Here is an 18,909-nt window from a genome sequence, read left to right on the forward strand (position 1 = left end):
ATGAGTTTTGTCCTTCTTGCTTAAAGCACATTTTTTAATTTTTTTAAAAAAATGTACATAATGGTATTATAGTAATATAAGTGTGAATGCCTAGATGACTGCGAGTGACATGCATTCCTTATTAAGTTTGTTCTGGCTCACCTGGAAAATCAGGTTTTTATACATATATTTTGGTGCTGGCTGTCACATTACACTTAAACGATTCTTTCCCTGCAAGGGTTGACAATTTCCTTGGCTTTTGTACAGGCCCTGAATAATCTTTTTGAAAACCATACATGCATGTAATTTATGTTGGCGTATGTGGTGTCATAAGCAGTGCATCGCACTGTGATGGTAACACAGTTAAGGTTGCTTTAGAATCGTAATTGTCAAACGCTTTGTTTTTTCTGTGAATTTGATTTTTTAATGATATATTGTATCACAAGTACAATCCACAGCACATTCTGCGGTACTGTCACCGGCATCCCTAAACCACAAGTGGTAGCCACTGGGCCCCGGGACGTTGTCAAACTCAAAGAGGCCATGGCTGGCACTACTACCGCAAAGCCATTAGCCGAAGCAATGGACAATGGCCCACATGCCCAGGCATCGGTTTCAGCCGGTCCGGGTGATTTAAGTAGCTACAGGCCATGGCCCTGCAAAAATATTGCCTATTGAAAACCAAACCGATTTGCTGTCATGGACTAGTCACAGGTTTCCTTTTACTGCATGCACAAATCTGTGTACAATCAAAAAGACAGGCCATTTAGCAACTTTAAAAGGAGGTCAGTGGATCCACAGATTGTTGCGAGTAATCCTAGATATCACCAATTCAAATCTGGCAAAAAATAGCCAAAAGTCAAAGTAACCGGCAGACAGGGCAGAAGCACACATAGAACCAGACACCCATTCTTTGGGAACGATTAGCACAAATCCATCAGGTTGAGCAGTAGGTAAGAGCAAAACATTTGCTTATTGTAAATGAATGGGAAAATTATATTTTCCAACCACTCCTATATCAGCCATTTGCGAGCCGTATGGAAACCACCCAAAAATGTGAGCCAGATTTATATTTTACTTGTTAAGTTTAGTGCTGAGTCATTGAACGTGCTTAACTTCTGAGCATCTAAAGAAGTGCTCTGCTCATGGGGGTTTAAATTTAATAGTAATGAGAGTATTGTCAACCATGTGATGCCTGTACGTTCCAACTATTGTTTTATAGACAACCTGTCCCAAATAAACCTATTACATCACAAGTGTGTAGCTGCCTATTGCCAAACATACCGTCTCGCACTGAATTCGTCTTGATCGAATCTGATTTTTTTTTTTTTAAATAAAAGGATATAGTTTATACATAAACTTTTCAATTCTTAAACATTTCTTTCATTATTACATACATTTAGTGACTTTGTAGCAAAACCACTGATTGCCTTTTTAACCTTAGATTCCTGTTTAATGAATCAAGGAAATGCTGATTCATGATTTTACTCCCCAGAATGCTATTACGATGAATATCCGCTTTTTGTCCTGACCCAGCAGTATTTGTGCCCATCGCTCTTCCGGGGTGAGCGCTTCTTTGCTGATGATAAAATACGCTCTGCATAGTGCTCTGTCTTCCTGTTATTTCGGGCATAGCGATATGATGTGGTGCAGGATTTCAATAGATCCTTTCTGTTCACAGAACCTACAGCGTTGGTTTCCTTGCACTTGCTGTTTTAGTACCGCCAGTGTCGATCTAGTGGGGAGTAGGTTGAGGCAGAATCTCATGTAGAGCAACCTTATTCTTGGATCTGGAAAGATCTTCAGATACGCTTGTAGTTGTGTGATAGCCCTTGTTTCTAGGTCACATTTCAGATTTCTTTGTATGTATTTTTTCTTGCTATGGTCTTGAACCAGTCATTCCACCTCAATTTATTCTTTACATTTTGAGGCCGATATATAGCAGCATCTCTGCTGATGAGTCTTCTTGGTCCAGATAGCTCTTCTGTGCTCAAGTCCATTCTCTTGGAATTGTTGCACAGGTTGAATTAGGCGTTACTCATTATTCCTATAATTGGAATTTTTTCCACTTTGAAATCTTTCGATATAGGCACAGTTTTTTGCAGCTTACTATGGAGTTTATGGATTGTAGTGCCAGCTTGAAACGTATCTGTGCTATTGGAAAACATAGTGGTAGGTTCAGTATTTTCCTCCAGAATATGGCTTGTAGTTTGGCCCATATTGCTGGATCCAGTTTTATCAGTGTTTCAGCCTCATACACTAAAGCTGGAATACCTTTGCTTTTGTAAAAGGTTTGTTATTGGTACAAAAGAAAATTTGCCATATTTTGTGTGTAATAGGACTCCTTGCCTGGCAAGCGCACTTTTTCTTTTTGAGCATGTCAGCCCATTCTGTTTCATCGTGGTTCGGTTAATGGTGAGGCCCAAATACTTGAAGGACTGTACTACTTTTAGTTGATGACCATTTATTCTTAGAGTTGGGCTCCGTGCTTTTGCTTTCAGCTTTGTTATGGCCATGATTTTCATTTTAACAATGTTCATTTCTAGCTTGTTTTGGGCCATATATTTAGTCAGTAGGTCCATGCTGAGTTGGCGACCGCGTGGAGTTTTGTCTAGTAGTAAAAGGCCATCAGCATACATCATTATCGGCAGCGGTGTTGAGTTCATTTTAGGTGGATTGGTTTGTAAAGTGCTCATTTCTTGTTCAATCTCTGCAGTAAATATGTTAAAGTGGCCGCCAGTGGGCAACCCTGTTTAAGGCCATTCGATGTTTCTATCTCAGTTGTGTGGATACCATTGTTGCTCAGTCTCACTCGGATTTTGGTGTCAGAGTATAGAAGTTTATTCTGCTCTAAGATGTGGTCTGGACAGTTCCATTCTTCTAACTTGTTTCAGAGGATCTGAGGATTTATAGTGTCGAAGGCCAAATGGAGACCTACAAACTCCATACATACTGTTGATTTTGTCATCATGGCCTCCTGTTTTACCAAATTTAGCAGGAAAAGATTTACTTCTGTACTTAGTGGCCGAACGAAACCTGTTTGCAAAACGATTTGACAGTAGCCCATTTTGTTAGGTTTTTTAGCAAGATGGTTGCGAACATTTTTCCAAGACGATCTAACAATGCTATAGGCCTATAGTTAGCCGGGTTTCCTTTTGGAAATTTTCATTTTGGATTGATGGTTGCGCATCTCCATGTAGTTGGTATTAAGTTGTGGTCATTTATTATAGTTAAGAGCTGAACCATCAACGTTGCCCATACCTCTGGGGAGTTCATGGCTTTGTTTGACAGTCCATCGGGCCCAGGTGCTTGTGACGTGGTTGTTCATGTGTAGGATGTCCTCCTTTGTCGTCGAGATGAACCACTTAGTGGTACTAGATTGATCATTTAGTTCGGTAAAATACTCTATCCAATCTTTTTACAGCACATTTTGTGTGGGGTGGTGTTGTATCGAATATGCTGAATTAAGGAGAGCCCAAAGGTGTCTGGTATTTTGATTTTTGAGGCAGTGTAGCATACGTTCTGCGTCTGCCTGTACTAGTGCACTTTGGTGTGTTTTTATCCAGTTTCGGTATCTGTTTTTTTCTTTTGTACCACTTTCTTGGTGATTGGATTGTTAGTTTTCTGTAGTAGTCTACATTCCATCCTCGTCTTTTTCCCCTGATTAGTGGATCAATTTGATGTTTGTGCAGCTTATTGACTGGTGTATTGAATCAGATTTAAAGTAGGACTATTTCCAAATGCTTATTTCCCCAATGCTAAAGCATCAACTGTCTGCGACGCCTATTACGGAAAGAAAGGCGAGTCGATAATGAAACTACAAATCCCCACTGTGAGCAATACAAGCTTCAAGGAGTCGCTGGAACATGTGTCCTACATGCCCATGTTAGTCAGACATCCTTAAAGCCTATATAGTACTAGTGGACATGTCAGCACTGTGTTAAGACACACTAGAAATGCAGAAGACACTGAGGCTGTCACAAATTAAGAGTGAAGGCTTACTATTTTTGCCTGTGAAAAAGTTACTCACTGTAGTCACTACTTTAAGTCTAGTCCTTTCCTCCATAAGATCACTTTACCAGCAACAAATTTACAATTCCTTTGACCTTACATATTGGACAGCATGCATTGGCTGAGCTGGGTTTTTGTTCACTGGGGAGAATCTGTGCCTGGCAGGCCCAGTAATTCCTTGACACCCTTTTCCAATCACTTAGGAACCTGGTTGTGAGTTCATGATGCCCTCTGTACCTAAAGCCACACTAAAGCATGTGTCCAAGATGTCTGGTTTAGACAATGCTGCCTGTTCGGGGTACGGTTCCTCCAGTTGAGTTTCAGAGTGAAGTAGGTCTAAGTCCCACAGTGCTGTGGAGGTCGAGTGAGAACCCACTGCTAGCAGCCAATTCTCCTGTAAAGGTAGAATCCCTGCATGCCCTCTGTGCATTCGCAGAGCTGTGGCTCTGTAGGGTTAGCCTATAATCCAGTCTATGAAATAAACCCCCGGGCATGGTGAGGCCTACAGCAATAGAATGGTTACATGTGATTATAACAAATAGAAAATAACCAACAACTATTTTATCTAAACGTTAACGAAAGAAATGGTTTCGGTTCCCCTCAGAGGCCGCCATTTACCTTCATTTAATAATCCCACCCCAAACCCCCCCCCAGACCTTTTTAACCCCTTACCCAACCCCATATACATTTTTTAAAATTTGTTATTGCTTTCGTTATAAATGTTTAGATAAAATTGTTGTTTGCTATTTTCCATTCGTTTTAATCACATCATACCCAATAGAATAACCCCATTACTCAAAAAGCCTATCCTTGATCTTCAAGTTCTTTAAAGTTACCAACCCAATCGAAGATTACCATGGGTTGATACAAACTTCCAATTGTCACTAAAACAGCTTCATGGTCATTTAAAAAGCAACAGGCCAATAGATAGGGGTCAGTGTTTTTTTTACCCAAACAGTACTTAATGTCCGGGATGAAATCCTAGCCCCAGCAGGCGACAGCACCCTCACCACGCCCATCCTGCTAGATCCTTTGGTTGCCTTCAACACAGCTAATCACTGAGGCCTCCTGGAACAGCTACAGCAGGTCACCGCTTTATCTAGTCTTGCCCTTTTATAGCTTCACGATTTACTAATAAATTGGCAGTGAGTCAGACTAAGCGACTGCTCAACTTGCTCCCTATCGCTTATGGTGTTCCTCAGAGCACTCCCCACCAGTTACATGAAACCACCCACAGACATACTCAGCAACCACTGCATCAAACCCCTCCTGCGTAGATGAAATGCAACTCTACCTGCAAGTAAGCAGCAATGAAAACCTCTATCTTCACTTGTCAAGAGTGGTATGTGTCCTTCAAGACTGGATAGCCTTAAACAGCCTGAAGCTCAAAGGGGACAACACACACTTCTAGTTGACCTATCTTCACAGCAGGCCTGGCAAAAAGATGTTGCAAAAATTCTGCAAGAAGCAAAAGAAAGTAAAACACAGAATCTTGGTAGGCAAGCCCTTCATTATGGGCCTGGGTATGTGTGTTCATGCACAGTGACCCCAGACTCCAGTTCTACATTTTGCATGCCAAGAAGTAGTCAGCAGTGACTTTTGCACAAGAACAACAAGGATAATTGGAGAGTGGGGGGAAGGGGGGGAGGGGAGTTGTCTTCTGTAGGCAATTCATTTCTTACTCATGTAGTTCTCCTTCCCGCCAAATGTTTTGAAAACAAAATTATACAGCAAAATATTTTCAGCGATTGAAGTGCACCATTTGCCAGGAGATCTGAGGTGAACAGTATGCAACACTTCTGGCCAAAAGAAGGGTCTAGCCTTAAGGAAATATCTAGGAAATGGACCAGATGGATACCCAAAAGATCAATATCAGAAAAGGAAAACTAATGAAGCCTTAGAACTGGTTTAACATTCATATAGTCTGTCAGGGACAGAATGACGATGCGCAGAAGATATAAGCCTTTGAGACGCACAGCAATTAATTTGGCAATAGTGGCCTTGGAGGCATCCAATGAAAATACAGCCATAAAAGAGCATGGCAGCCATGAGCAAACGCCTAGAAAACCAGGACACAACAAAATTGTGAAGAGCTTGCTCAGCCAGATAACCATGAGATAGAGGATTAAAGACGACTACGTACATTAAATGCGATTAAAGTCAGACATACTGGAAGTTTCCTTTGCCTTTCAAACTTTCACCCACCTGACAAGAGATGCCTAAAACCAAGCTGGCAGTATTAAAGGAGAGGTAGTTATTACCAGCTCTAACAGCTAAGGTGTGTATCGGTCACTTTTACTCTAAAAATTGGCAAATACTCTCAAATAATAAAAATTGAGAGTAAAAAACTTCCAACAAAAAATAGGAAAGAGACATGTAGAATTGTGAACCACTGCTTTGACCCTCACAGCTCCATGCATGTGTTTGAACCAGTAGTGCACATAGTACCACAAGAAACTATTGTAACTGCCTGATTGAATTATTGAAATAAATATGCATCTTAATGTGCAAATAAATATTACAAAAATGTGTTTCAGTTAAAACATTTTTACTCGCAACTTTAAAAACTAGGGAGTAAAATACTCACATTGCAAAGTCTTAGCTGGAGCACTGGTTACTGCACAGAAAGCCATAGGCTCACAAGTTTTCCTTATTAAGGATTCCAGAACTAAACCAAAATCCCATCGAGGTGGGATGCTTTGACACTAAGGTACAAATGAAGCAGATAAGGAACATTACTTACCTCCAACTCCTGTTCTCCAGCATGGGTAGCTTACATGGATTCACATGCTCATGAATATTCCCAGCCAGGCTGGGAATCCTCGGTCATACTAAAAGCAGTTTTGCTTTAAAACTAAAACTGCTCACAACTTGTGCAGCCTTTGGGTCATACTGCCAAGCCAATGGCATTTGTCCTCCTCAGCTCTACCCCAGTGGCCATTTTCAAATGTAGAGGTGCATGTGAAGTGGCAGTAGGAACCAAGAGCAGCCATACACCGGTAAGAGGAATGAGAGGGCCGCATGTGAATCCATTTGAGATACCCATGCTGGAGAATAGGAGTTACAGGTAAGTCACTTGTTCCGTCTCCAGGATGGGATCTTATTATGGATTCACATGCTCATGAATACAATTAAACAGCAGCACATACACAACCACGGGGGGTGGCACAGGCTCAACAGAAGCAATACAATTCTGGAACACACTCACCCCAATTAAACAGGCTGTAAAGCACTACCTGGCTAACAGTACTCAACCCTGGAATCCCTGTCAATACAGTAGAACCATGTGAAGGTTGGAGTCGACTTCCACGTAACAGCCCTGCAAACGTCTAGCAGGAAAACACCAGACAGGAACACTGTAGTGGCAGCCACAGCTCTGGTGTAATGAGCTCTTGGTGTTACTGGCAGTGACCAGTTTGCAAGCTGGTGGTAATATGTGTTACAATCAGAGAGCCACCTGGAAATGGAAGCCTTGGACATGGCTTTCCCTTGCACCACAGGTACAAATGTCTTAAACACCTGAGACGTTGCGCGAAAAGGTTTACTGTGTGCGACATAGAACTTCTAAGCACACACCACGTCCAGTGAACGCAAAGTCCGTTCTGCAGGATTGGGGAAGAAGACCGTCAGAACTAAAGGCTTGTCCAAATTAAGGTCTGACAAACTTTGGCATGGAGGAGAACGTAGCACCACCCTGGACTGATGGAGGATAAATAAGGTTCTTTACAAGAGAGCCTGTAACTCTCCAAAACGTCTGACCAAAGTGAAAGCCACCAGAAAAGCAGTCTTCCAAAACAAAAAGTTTAGCAAAACACTGAAGAGGTTCAAAAGGAGTACTCATCAATTTTGATAGAACAGCGTTGAGCTCCCATGCGGGGGCTAGAACCTTAACAGAAGATAATGTTCCGAACAGTCCTTTTAGGAATTCTTTAACATCTGTGAGCCACCCAGGAAGGCCTGCCAGGTGTTCTAGTGTATCGGGAGTTAGCTGCAATGTGTACTAGGGATGCATGAGCAAGGCCTGTCTTCGCTAGGGAGAGCAGGTACAGCAGGATTTGAGGAGCCATTATGTGAAGGGGGGGGCCCTGTGACTTACACCACACAGAAAAGTGTTTCCATTTGTGCTTATAGCATGGAAGGGCAGACAGACCGCACTCTAGCTTTAGCCAGAATATATATATATCTTTGTTTTCTGCAGGCCATGAAAAATGCCCAAACTCTAGGTTGGCAGGAGAGAAGCTGACAATAACACGGATGCTGGCTTGTGGTGGTGGACAGACCCTCCCTCTCTGGATAACCGATCTGGAAGAAGAGGAAACTTGATGAAAGGAGCCACAGACAAGTGGAGAAGATCCGAGTATCAGACCTGCCTGGGCCATGCTATAGCAATGAGTATCATCTTGCAATGGGTCTGTCATCACTCGCATCAGGGGAATTGAACCTCCGACTAGAAAGCATCCCCTTGACTCCTTGGTTGCAGGCACTGGAAGGCAAGTCTGAGGAACTTTGCGTTTGCTTCCCTGGTGAATAGGTCGATTTGAGAGTGACCGCACATGGAGAAAAGCAGAAGAACCTGAGTCTGATGAAGTTCCCACTCATGGCAGGATCGTAGTTCCCTGCTCAGTGAAACTGCAATGGTATTGTGAATGCCTGCAAGATGGAATGGAATGAGAAAATCTTCTGATCTAGCAGCCATTTCCACATTGCCTGTGTTTTTTCGGATAGAATGGGAGAGCGCCCCCCCCCCCCCCAGTTTCCTGATGTAGAACATGGTGGTCATGATGTCCGTGAATATGCAACCCACCTTGTCTTGGAGTTGTGGTTTGAATGGCTTGAGAGCCCAGAACACTGTTTGCATTTCCAAGCTGTTGATGTGCATCTCCTCCTCTAGGTGCCAATATGCCGCTGGCATGAGGTTTACCTCTGTGTGCTCCCCGCCCTTCCAGGGATGCGCTGGAAGGTGAAAAGGAGCACCTTGCGCAAGATGCTGATGAACGGACCACCACTGCAGGGTCTTCCAGAAAACTGGAATGAGGGTGATCTTGACATTCCAGAAGCCGGATACTTGCTTCCACCTGGCATCTTGGAACTGTTGTAGAGGCATCATGTGCAGCCTACAATGAGGGAGTAGGGCTATGCATGAAGATCTCATCCCTTACAGAGATTTGATGGAGCAGACGGTTGTCACTTGACGAATTGGGAGCTGTTGCACTTTTCTCAAGATGGCCTTGACTGTCTCCTCCAGTGAAGAAGGCAGATACGTCAGTGTGCTGAAATGTGGGCCTAGAAAGTGTCTCCTGCGATGGCACTACGCAGGACTTGGGAAAGTTGATCGAGAATCCCAGAGAAGTCAGGCAACTGATTGTCTCTTCGGTGTGCTTAAGGTCAGTGGACGAGAGGGGGCGCAAGTCAGCCAGTCATCTAGGAATTGATAGACAGATCCCTGAACGCTGTAGATGGGCTGCCAATGGAGCCAGACTCTTTGTGAAGACCCTCGAAGCGGACTTGAGGCCGAAGAGAATTACCTTGAATTGGTAATGTCTGCCATTTACTACAAACCAGAGGATGGGTCGATGCCTACGATGAATGGGATGTGAAAGTAGGCATCCTCTAGGTCTAGTAAAGCCAGTAAGTCTCTGTGGTCCAGTTGTTTGAGCATGTGCTGCAATGTGACCATTCAGAACTTCGGAGACTTGAGCAATGTGTTGAGTTGCCTCAGGTTAAGGATGGGACTCCATCCACCTGACTTTTCTCTCACCAGAAAGTATCTGGAGAATACTAGGGAGCCCAGGTGGTGTTTTGGCATCATCTCTATTGCCCCCCCCCTTTTTTATTTTTTAAAAACAGTGCTTGGGTCCCTTGCAAGAACAGAGACATGTGTTGCTCCTATCTTATGATGGGAGGAATGGAAGGGCATTTGTCCAGTAACAAGAGGGTGGGACCCTGCTGGACAGTGTTGAGAACTCACCTATTGGTGGAGATGATGTGCCACTCACTGAAACTGTGATAGACTTCCTCCCACTGGGGTGCTGAAGTGGGGTCCAGGCCATGGAAGTGGTCAGGCCTGTTTGGATGTTTGCATCCTGAAAGATGTTCCCTGCAGACGATGCTTTCCCCTTCTTTAGGACTGAACATCCTCTGTACGCCTCTTGGATGCTGGAGCATGAAGGGTGGTGATATACTGGCCTGTACTCTTTCATGCACCTGGAGAAACAGCCCTTGGATGAACGAAAGGACTGCCTTCATTTCTGAAGAGTACCCAGTGAGCGTGCCGTATCTCGGTCTGTATTTATGGACTGCAGGGACTCATACAGCCTTACCAAAAAGGTCCACGCCTTTAAAAGGCATATCAATAACTCTCGATTGGACCAGTGGGCAAAGGTTAGAGGCCTTCAACCAGCCTTGCATGCAGAGCACTGCCACATTGCCCATTTGTCAGAAATTTGAAATCGCAATGTCCAAAGCGACCGTAATCCTGTCAAAGGCACCTTTATCCTCATGAAATATAATGAGGAAGTCCAAGATGGGTGTCAGCTAGAGGGACCAGCCTGGGGAGCTGTTGGAAACAGGCGCTGTTGCCGCTCAGAAACCAAGGTTTGCAGAGTATACACGATGTTTAAGGACAAGTCTCTTGGCGCTGTTCCGATTGGAGCTGCAGGCAAGGGCACCGTTGGCAGAGTTAATCGTGGCTGCGGAGAGCGAGGAGACGGTGGTGGCTGCGGAGTGTGATTAGGTTTAGGAAGAATGGGGCAAACTGGTGGATGGTTATCTTAGTTATTGACAGGACAGTCAAAGTAGTCAAAGCCGTTGATACAACGGTAGACGGAGGGGCCGATGATGTAGTGGTAGAAGATTTCAGTCGGTGGACTGATGACCATGACTTAGTCGTGGACTCCAACTGACACGAGTTTTGATGAGTGAATACATGGGGCTTCAAGTTCTTTTTAGGCCTCAACTGATCTTGATCTCTTAGAGGTAGTAAGCTCAATTTAACTACTGACCCAGGCAGCAGCATGACTTCGCACTGAGGCTGTGACAGAGGCGTTGGCGCCCTCCTCGAGCCAAGTCACCAACCTTCTGCAACGATCACGTAGAGTTTTGGAGAAGGACATGCAGATGGAACAGTTGTCCACATCATGGTCCAGGTGCTGCTATTAGAGGCATTTGTCATGCAAACCATCCACAAAGACATTCTTCAGGTTACACTTTGAACAAGCCCTGAAGAGACTCATCTTGTTGGCGTCTGCCATGCCACGTAGTGAAGGCCCAAGTCTAAGGAAAAGGCCTCACACGAAGATGATGGTAAGTATCTTAACCGGCAACAAGCTGCTGCCGCTGGAGGCCACCAATGTGACCCGAGATGAAAAACGATGGAGACATTTTACAAAAATAATCTCAAGATGGCCATTGGGGGTGGAGCAGAGGACGAATGCCATTGGCTTTGGTAGTATGACCCAAAGTAACAGCAATAGGTTGTAGGAGAGCAGTTTTCATTTTAAAGTGAAACTGTGTTTAATTTTACTGAGGATTCCTAGTCCAACAATGGGAAAAATTCATGAGCATGTTAATCCATCTAAGATCGCATGCTTAGAGAATCAAAGTGACCATTCCTTCTTCATTTTGAAAAAATGAAAGGTTTGCATTTGTCAACTAGGCTGCAATAACCAAAAGAATTAAACATTTTGAGGATTGTAATGGCTAAATTAGACTTGCGACATGTCTATGGATGTTTGCAGTGGGTAAATGTTCTTCTCTCAAGAGCCAATGACAGATGTGTATCCACTTGCTTGTGTATGGTTTCTTGGTTGAATCCTTCCTAGCCACACAATGTCTGAATGTTGGGCCCAGGAATAGTCTCCGTAGGGTCTTCTTGTCCAAAGACCTCAAACTGAGCAATGGTAGGGAGCGGTGAAGCATCAGCACTTTCGCCAGGGACAGAAGGTCTTTCATCAACGGAAGATCTAGGACGACCGCCCAATAACAACAAATGTGTCCAGTTCAGAGTAATCAAAACTAAGTTTGTGCTCACACTGTGTCCTGAACATCTAACAACTTTGGATGGAAGGTTTAGATGTACTTGCCCAACCAATCCTGAAGAAAGGTTTCCCCTAGGGATGCCGAATATTCTCCATCCAGGAAGCATAGGACTGACCTTGTTGGGTCTTGCAGAAAATAAAACACTGAGGGAGAGCCCCCGCTGGAAAATTCGGCAAACTGTGTTCTAGTGCATCTCCCAAACACTGGACAAGCGGCAGAACTAACAGAACTGGACTGCCTTCAAGTTTTCAGCACTCAGGACATGCACTGCCTCTAGAAAAATGCTGTTTGCCGAAGCTCAGAACCAAAGCTAGACTGCCATCATGCACAGTCGGAATGAGTGCATAAAACATTGCCATTGTTTGTGTGAATCTGAACCACATTCCCCGAAAAACAGGAAGAATGGCTCTCAAGGCCAACATAATCACCTTCTATTTCAAAAGACTTATCTGCTTTTGCCATTTCTGAGAAGACCAAAGGATATGCCTCTGCACAGTAGTGTAGTAGCCCCCAACCCCTCAACCGAACAATGGAATTATTCAACTGAGAAATTTGGAGGTGGAAGGCTCTGGAAGGGAACTCTTAAGGAGGTGGTCTTGAGTCTACCCAAGTAGAGGCTATAACAACTATGCAGCAGTTTATGGTGAAAGACGTAATATTGATCCCATTAAATGGACAGCTGAAAATGGACCACTCATCCTGAGCCTCCAAAAGGTATATCACAAATGCAAAAGGCTACAACCTTCTGAAACCAGATAGACCCAATTATCGTCCTTTATTGAAAATCTTGATATCCTTGAAGTCACCAATTCTTTAGAGCGTGAGGGAATACAACCCCCCCAATGCAGTTGAGACTTGTCCAGAGCAATTACATTTTTGGTACTGGAAGACATTTGGGGGAATTATGGTTCACAGAAAACTTGACCGGACATTTCCAGACGTCACATGTGCCATCACTTTGGCTAGGACCCTTGGGGCCAACCTTACAATGTTGTTCATACCAATGGAAAGACATTTGTACCGAAAATGTCAACCTCCCATTGTGAACCTCAAGAACTTTCAATGGTCCTTCCTTGGAACGATGTTAAAGTACATGTCCTGAAGGTCAAGAGACACCAGAAAATTCCCTTCTTGAGGAGCCTCCAAGATATACAGAATCTTTAACATGTGGAAAGAAACCAACAGTTTGAGAACATTTAGAAATGACAAGTACAGGATGGTTCCCAAGCCCTTTGAGTTTCTGGAGATGAAGTAATACCGGAAATAACATACCTGGCCTTTATAAATGGTACAGAACCACCTGAATAGCAGGTAGACAGTTTTTAGGATCTCAAAGACGAGTTTGGAGGCGTCAACCTGTGATTACACAGGGATGACGCCTGTGGAACTGGTGGAAGTTTCAACAGTACCCTTTTGACACAACCAAAGCACAACAGTCTTTTGTAACCATTGATGAAAAATTGGCTTAACCCTCTGACAAATCTAGGGTATTTGTCCCTTCTCCCCGGGGGGAGCCACCCTCTTTGAGGCCAGTGCAGTGAGCCCGGTAAACAAGGCCCTCCTTAGGGTTCTGGGCAAGTGCAACCTCACTTGGAGTGATTCCCCTCTTGGGGACAAGGACTCTCCTTCCGATAAGAAACTCTCAGTCCAGGGGACAATACCGCTTTTGAATACTTTTGTTCTGAATCAATTAAGTAGTGACATTTCCTCAATCTTTTTGGGTTCACGTAATGATGGGTCTCACCTGAACTACATGGTCAAAAAGAAGAAAACCATTCCTTTAGATTCAGCCCAGATAAACTTTGAATCAAAAGTGAACCTTACACAGGGTAGGGCCAGTTAGGAGTAGGTTTTGGACAGATTCGTTGGACTTTGACGGACGAGCACCCTTAGTCTAGTTTTGTTAGGTAGGGAATATCCCTGTAGCAATAGGGAGAGGTATGCCCTTCTTTCATTATTATTTAATACAAAAATTCTTAAAAATGTAAATGCATCAGACTTCCTATGATCCATCACACCTCCCCCACTAGGAGTGGAAAAATAACTAATCTTATGTATAACACTTCTGTTCAGCCGAAGCAACCATATCCATCTTGTTTTTGGCATGAAAATTTTTTATCAGAAACATTAACCATCGAATTGTAGGCTTTAAAGGATGTGAAAAGCAGGAGGGATCTTGGCTGGGGAGGAGACGGGGAACACAATTCACAATCTGGAGGTCCAATTTGCAATGTTTCAAAACCTCATTCTTAGGAGAAAGTCTTACCAAAGAGTAACTCCAGTAGTTTCTCTTTGATAGACATTACATTTGACACTTTCAAGTAGGCATGCCGTCTCTACAAAAAACCTGGGTCATGCCCCAGACAGTATTGGTCATATCCCTACTTACTGTCTAACTGCAAGGAGGTCTAGTTTGCCAAAATGAGGAACATTACCTTTTTTTTTAATAGTTTATTACAAATGTTTTAAAAAAGTTGAAATTGCTAACCGTTTAAAATCCCCATTTACATATTCCAGATTAGTCCTTTGATTAAAAAAAAAATCAAGTACATAGCTCCGGACTATCATGACTCCTCTTAGATGACCCTCTGTAGATTCATCTTGTCCAAAAAAAAAAAAAGGTTAGTAAAAAGATCTTATTGTTAGTGCCTTCATGTGTTATCAACCACCAATCTTCTGCACATTGAGATGGATATTTGTCCAATTCTCTGCCCATATATCTTGTTCTTTCATCTCCCATCTTGGGGCAGAAAAGAATCAGATTTTTCAAAGATACTTCTTGGCAATTACAGAGCCTACAGATAGTAGTTTTTTCTGGACATCCTTCATATCATGACAGACATTCCTTGCGCTGAGTGTATTCAATCTGAACTTTAGAAATGTTGCCCTTATCAACTTACAAGGGAACTTCGCCATGTATTCCGGCTACACATTCATTTTTTTGGCTTCCTACACATTCAGTTTTTTGGCTTCCACCGGCGCGTTTATCATTCTTGTATGTTGGATTGTTTGATCATTCGTTTCAATACAATCTTGCTCATTTATTTTTTAACTGCATTTGGATCATTCATTACAAGTTCTTTATCCATATTCGGCTGCTCTGGGATAACTGCACAGGCAGTTTTCCACTTATTTAGAAGGCTATCCGCATCAGCATTTACAAATTATGTTTAGGAATATAAATTGCGGGATGTTGTCGCCTCATATCGCCTTTCTATAGAAAACCAGGGAATTCCATGTCACTGACGAAGATATAGAGGATAAACTGATCTCATGTCTCAGACACATTAGGAAAACCTTTTGGAAGTTGTAGAATCCTCCTCAGAATGTTTCTATGGTGCGTCCTTGGGCTGCAGCTGCAAAAATGTCAATCTCCGGGATCTGTCACTTATAACAGGATAAAACAGATTCACTATTGACTCTCTGAGTTAGGCCTGATATCTGCTACACTTTGCCAGCTACATCCCAAGCCTTTCTCTCCATATCAAGTGAGTGAGATCTGGGAAGCATTGGCCTTCCCAATTACCATGCCACAATGACAATGGCTAACTAAGCCAATATGGTGCCGGAACCACCAATGTCATCCTTTGACAGTCTATACTTATTGTACAAACTCTTCTAAAGGGCAGTCTCAGAAAAAGCCTTTCCAAAGACTGAGTTGCAAAGTCAAGAGCCTAAGCATCCAAAAGGACAAAAGAGGGAGATTCCTTAGGTGTAATCTTTGCAAAGACACCATCCTAACTGCTTCTCCTGGTGGGGCTAAATACAGAGCAACAATAATTTCCACAATCATGCTACAACTGCCTCTTTGGCAGGCAACGATGCTGCTCCGCCACAGGTATCCACTACATCAACTCCTTTGAATGGAGTGTTAACCACATTTGGCACCAAAGTTGCAGGGTGAAGGCCAGGCAGCGAATCCCTTGGGACAGGTTCTTTAGGTGGAACATGGCTTGGAAGGACCCAGTCTAAGCTTCTTGGCCAAAAGGTGCAAGAATTTGTCTGAGAACACCACATCTAGTACCCGTGCTAATTCTGACCAGGATGTTGATACTCTTCCCCTCTTCCTCAGATGAGCAATGGAAGGAAACTGGTGGATGAGGATTTAGCGAGACCACAGGAGGATCAACCAGTAGCAAAACCATTGGCATCAGCTGCTGTATGTTAAACTTCATAGGCCAGGCATATTGTACGTTTGGCAAAAACGACCTAGAAAGCCTGCTGCTGAACGAACAAAAAAGCTGAGAGATGGGTTGTCCAAGTGGTCCCCTGAAGTTACCCATCCCCAGATCAGGAGAAATTATCCTGAAATGCTCTAGATCATGGAATAAACCTCCTCTGGTGTGAAAAAGCAGGACCAAATGAGGAGGAGGAGCAGTAGCAGTACTTCCTGCACTCACTAGTCTGTGGTGCTTTGTATTCAGGGCCAAGCAATACAGCAGGCCTGGTACTATCCTTCCTCTGGTTATTTCCCCAGTGAGCATCTAAAGCCTTAGCCAGGGATGATGCTGCTCTCAGCCTGCACTGTAGGAAGCTTGAAAGGCAAGGACACCAAGCTCCTCTGTCTGCCCAGAACCATAGAAAGGGGAAAGGGACAAAGTTCCTTTTCCATATGGTGGTGGCCATCTTTTTGTAGCAAAATATAAAGGTGATGGCTGGAAGGTTTTGAATTAATCATAACCACATGCACAGCTCAGGGCAACCCTCCAAACCATCGTTCTTCAGCCTGCCAAACAGTTACAGAAGGGGAAAAACCATATGCATATCACGCTTGGTCTTACCCCAAAGGGGGCAAGTCCAGGCCGAACTACTAGGTCACATCCCTTCTGCACAAGACCGTAACCATCCCCAGGTATTTTTCATTTTAGATTGGGAGATCCGCGCTACATGCTCAGCCGATCTCCCAAGGCAAAATTGAGAAAGCCATTTGCATCCCGAGCGAACTCCATGGTGGGCTGTAAAAGGCAGGGCATGAAAGCTAAAGAGTTCATCACCTAGCTTGATCGACTCCAGTGCTAGCGTAACTTGTGCTAATCCGATCAAAGATCTTAATGCCAAGATTCCTCACTGTAATGAACTTATCCTGGTGGAAAAGCTGTGCAGACACCAAAGAACTGGTGATCACTACACCAAGCACATGTAGAAAAGACATTCCCTGGGTGCCAGAAGGCCTGGAACAGTCAGTCATAAAACAGCCTGAAGTCCAAGCACTGGGGAATCAGCTTTCTGACCACCATAGACCGACTCTTAGACCCACATCAAGCCCTGTATGAACATCTCCCTTACCTACATCCTACGGACAGCAGTTGAGAACAAATTCCACAGGTGTCCAGCACTGCGACTATTTGATTAGACTCCATGTGCTGTAAGACGCTCAGTAGAAATCTTGGCAAAATCCTACACAGACGCAGAAGTGCACTGTAAGGTTTCCAGGCAGAGTGTGCAGCCTTAGTGCAGGTCAGCTATTAAGTGGCATACATACATTGAACACAAACCATACTTAACAGGAAGGTACATTTTGAAAGCTTTACTAAATGTGGTCTAAAAAAAAAAAAAATCAGAACAAATTAGCTTTAAATTTTTTTAAAAAAATTACACCTGCAGGGCAGGGCCTCACACTCAGGACTACAAGACAAGAATCGCTGCTAAAATGTGCAAAGAAATTGAGGAACATTATCCAAAAATGTAAGTATATGAGAGCAGTTCTCAGACCCGGCCGATAGATGGAAAACCAGTAAATGGCTGTTCGGGCTTGGTACACACATAGGAATCCAAGGTTCTTGTGCATGTAATGAATTGTAAATTGTATTGCTGCTTTATGCAACATCTGTGGAGCAGTTTTTCAGTCAGTTTCTGCGAGTGCGAGCACTCCAATGTCCATCTCCTCACATCACCCCTTCTTTACTTATGTCAGTCAATAAAAAAGGTCAGCTGGTGTGTGCAGAAAGGGGAGGCGTTTCCACTAAACTCTCCCTGCCCACAGAAATGTCTTTGGCAGAATCCCTGACATGGGGACAGATTATTTTTTAAATACAGACTTCATCCCCCTCCACAGCCACCTAAACATGTAAGGCATACAATTGCAACATTAGGGTATTCTGTAGACCTCTCAGAGCAAGTGAAGGGTTGAAATGAAGCAGGTCTTTGACATAGCCACAGTACAGCAATCTAGTAACATGTTATAAAATTGTGTCAAGCGGGATTCAGAAATGTTAAATGGGACATGTAGATCCAACTTTTTTGAAAGAACAAAACTAAAAAAGTGAATCCAAATAGGCCTTGTAATTTAAACAAATGAAATGAATAGTTTCACTTCACATTGGTTATTAATCTTTTACAACGCATTTATAGCCAGAGACCAGTCTACAGGCGAAGGACCGGGATTCGACCCTGCGTTGCCTCGCTTCCAAGACAAGCGCGCTGCCCCAGAGCTATCCTCCCAGCGCCGGTTATCTCTCAGAATTCTTTCATTTCTCATAGCTGGGACCAGATGTATGTAAGAAATAACATATGCACTTCAGCTAACAAGCTGCCAAGGCAATTACATGAATTTATATGGTCTTCGACAGATCATACTAGAAAACCCTGAATACATTTACATGTGCAAGACATGCAGGACAATGGTATCTACCTGCTAACACTCTTCCTCCCCATATTTCCACCTCCTTTCATCTCTTTTCATCTCTTTTCCTCCTTCGACGCTCCCAATCTTATCCATAGCTCGTTATCTTGGTCTCTGACTTTAATCTCTCTACTCTGATCACATTTCTCTAACATCTTGTTCTTGTTTTCATATTCAGATCCGTAAGGCCCGCCTGCTTCTCACATTCCAATCTTCAAAAATGTTAATTTCCTTAATCATTCCTCGACTTTTCTACTGCT

At 43.5% G+C, this 18,909-nt stretch overlaps 1 protein-coding gene across 4 annotated transcripts in view; it reads right to left on the reverse strand.

Moving 5' to 3' along the window:
* PTPN12 (protein tyrosine phosphatase non-receptor type 12) overlaps positions 1–18,909 on the reverse strand; it is an 820,244-nt gene that overhangs the window by 370,000 nt on the left and 431,335 nt on the right. The gene's annotated exons all lie outside the window — the stretch shown is intronic.

This window comes from Ambystoma mexicanum, chromosome 12 (assembly GCF_040938575.1).
Source record: "Ambystoma mexicanum isolate Mex_15411 chromosome 12, UKY_AmexF1_1, whole genome shotgun sequence".
Lineage (NCBI taxonomy): Eukaryota > Metazoa > Chordata > Amphibia > Caudata > Ambystomatidae > Ambystoma > Ambystoma mexicanum.